The 3108-nt window shown below is 47.5% G+C and overlaps 1 protein-coding gene across 1 annotated transcript in view; it reads left to right on the forward strand.

Moving 5' to 3' along the window:
* The first annotated feature begins 291 nt into the window (after window positions 1-291).
* The window catches only part of LOC127914240 (epsin-1-like), a 24397-nt gene continuing 21580 nt past the window's right edge, over window positions 292-3108 (forward strand). Inside the window, 1 exon segment of the mRNA XM_052489214.1 lies at window positions 292-1408. The gene's annotated coding sequence lies outside the window, so the exon portion shown is untranslated.

The raw sequence follows: 3108 nt of genomic DNA on the forward strand, positions 1-3108 counted from the left end.
ATACAGTAATCACAGGTGTTGAATTGGGAAAGCTAGCTAAAAACAGTAGGCGAGGCTAATCAGCTAGCACAACAAACAGCAGGTAAAATGGCGTTGACTAGGCAACTGGGCCGACAGATAAACAAACAAGCAGAATGGGGTACCGTGATTAATGGACAGTCCAGCGTGCGTCAGCTATGTAGCCAAGAGATCAGTGTCCAGGGGGCAGCGGTGGATGGGCAGGGAAGCTGGGCTGGCGAGTGTTATCCAGGTTTTTTTTTAAAACTAACAATGACTAAATAGCTTGTAGCTAGTTAGCTGGTTAGCGTCTGGAGGTTCTTGAGTGTGTCATAAAAATAAAATAAAAATTAAAAGTGATAGCGAATCCGTATCACAGTGGGTGAGGCAGGTTTCCGGAAGGTATAAACAAATAAAAATCAAAGAGAGATGGAAAGTAAATGGGTTCAGAAGTGTTTGGGATGAGGTGAGTCAGATGGTTAGCAGGCCTGTGCTAACAAGCTAACAGTTCGTAGGCCCGGGCTAGACAAGCTAGCCGTTAGCAGGCCGAATTAGCAAGTAGGGAGATAGCGAGGGCTAGAGAGCTAACCTTTGGGGGACGTCGCGATGGGGTGAGTCTGTTTATTCCTCTTCTTGCGGTGACATCGACAGACCGGTCGTGGGCCCGGGTAATTGTAGCCCAGGAGTATGCTACAGGAGCTCTAGTACGCTGGGTGAGCTGGAGACACAGCGTTTCAGAAAGCTCGCGGGCCTTGGCCAGCAGATGGATCTTTGGCGATGTCGCAACGAAAAAGCCTGTTGAAACCACCTCGGACGATTATGTCGGCGGACCAGTCGTGATGGATCGGCGGCGCTCCGTGTCGGCAGTAAAGGGTCCAGGCCAATTGGCAAAAGAGGTATCGTTGGGCCTCTTCGGCTAGTCGGGAGGTGGGCTTAGCTCAAGGATAACTGTAGCTTGTTTTGGGCCAGAGACGTTGGCCAGGAGTAGCCACTCGGAATTGCAGCTAGCTAGTTGCGATGATCCGGTGTAAAGGTTCAGAGCTTGCGGTAGGAATCCGGAGATGTGGTAGAGAAAGAGCAGTCTGATATGCTCTGGGTAGATGTCGCGCTGGTGTTCTAGTTAGCTTAGAAGACCGCTAGCAATGGCTAACTGAGTACGAGCTAGTAGCTAGTTAGCTGGCTAGCTTCTGATGGTGGTTCCGGTTCTAAAGTAAAGTATAGAAAAAGCGGATCCGTACCACATTGGGTGATGCGGGTTGCAGGAGAGTATATTCAGCTCTAGTTTGAAAGTGAGATTAAAATATGTACGAAATATATACAGAAAAAAAAAACGAAGAAAACTATATTTACACTAGACAGGATGGGACAAGACAAAACACACGTCCGACTGCTACGCCATCTTGGAACGGAGGTGAGAAGACTTTGCCTTTGTTTTGGTTTGTTTGGTTGTCAATTAGGGTGTGCAGGGTGAATACATGGTCTGTTGTACGGTAATTTGGTAAAAAGCCAATTTGACATTTGCTCAGTACATTGTTTTCATTGAGGAAATGTACGAGTCTGCTGTTAATAATAATGCAGAGGATTTTCCCAAGGTTACTGTTGACACATATTCCACGGTAGTTATTGGGGTCAAATTTGTCTCCACTTTTGTGGATTGGGGTGATCAGTCCTTGGTTCCAAATATTGGGGAAGATGCCAGAGCTAAGTATGATGTTAAAGAGTTTTAGTATAGCCAATTGGAATTTGTTGTCTGTATATTTGATAATTTCATTGAGGATACCATCGACACCACAGGCCTTTTTGGGTTGAAGGGTTTTTATGTTGTCCTGTAACTCATTCAATGTAATTGGAGAATCCAGTGGGTTCTGGTAGTCTTTAATAGTTGATTCTAAGATCTGTATTTGATTATGTATATGTTTTTGCTCTTTGTTCTTTGTTATAGAACCAAAAAGATTGGAGAAGTGGTTTACCCATACATCTCCATTTTGGATAGATAATTCTTCGTGTTGTTGTTTGTTTAGTGTTTTCCAATTTTCCCAGAAGTGGTTAGAGTCTATGGATTCTTCAATTGCATTGAGCTGATTTTTGACATGCTGTTCCTTCTTTTTCCGTAGTGGATTTCTGTATTGTTTTAGTGATTCACCATAGTGAAGGCGTAGACTCAGGTTTTCCGGGTCTCTATGTTTTTGGTTTTCTCTTCTCTCTCTCTCTCTCTCTCTCTCTCTCTCTCTCTCTCTCTCTCTCTCTCTCTCTCTCTCTCTCTCTCTCTCTCTCTCTCTCTCTCTCTCTCTCTCGATGCCTCTCTCTGCCTCTCTCTCTCGATGCCTCTCGATGCCTCTCTCTCTCGATGCCTCTCTGCCTCTCTCTCTCGATGCCTCTCGATGCCTCTCTCTCTCGATGCCTCTCGATGCCTCTCTCTCTCTCTCTCGATGCCTCTCGATGCCTCTCTCTCTCTCTCTCTCGATGCTCTCTCTCTCTCTCTCTGCCTCTCTCTCTCTCTCTCTCGATGCCTCTCTCTCTGCCTCTCGATGCCTCTCGATGCCTCCTCTCTCTCTGCCTCTCGATGCCTCTCGATGCCTCTCGATGCCTCTCGATGCCTCTCGATGCCTCTCGTGCCTCTCTCTCTCGATCTCTCTCTCTCTCTCTCTCTCTCTCGATGCCTCTCTCTCTCTCTCGATGCCTCTGCCTCTCGATGCTCTCTCGATCTCTCTCTCTCGATGCCTCTCGATGCCTCTCGATCTCCTCTCGATGCTCTCTCTCTCGATGCTCTCTCTCTCTCGATGCCTCTCGATCTCTCTCTCTCTCGATGCCTCTCTCTCTCTCTCTCTCTCTCTCGATGCTCTCTCTCTCTCTCTCTCTGCTCTCTCTCTCGATGCCTCTCTCTCTCTCTCTCTCTCGATGCCTCCTCTCTCTCGATGCCTCTCTCTCTCGATGCCTCTCTCTCTCTCTCTCTCTCTCTCTCTCTCTCTCTCTCTCTCTCTCTCTCTCGATGCCTCTCTCTCTCTCTCTCTCTCTCTCTCTCTCTCTCTCTCGATGCCTCTCTCTCTCTCTCTCTCTCGATCTCTCTCTCTCTCGATGCCTCTCTCTCGATGCCTCTCTCTCTCGATGCCT

Source organism: Oncorhynchus keta, chromosome 31 (assembly GCF_023373465.1).
Source record: "Oncorhynchus keta strain PuntledgeMale-10-30-2019 chromosome 31, Oket_V2, whole genome shotgun sequence".
NCBI lineage: Eukaryota > Metazoa > Chordata > Actinopteri > Salmoniformes > Salmonidae > Oncorhynchus > Oncorhynchus keta.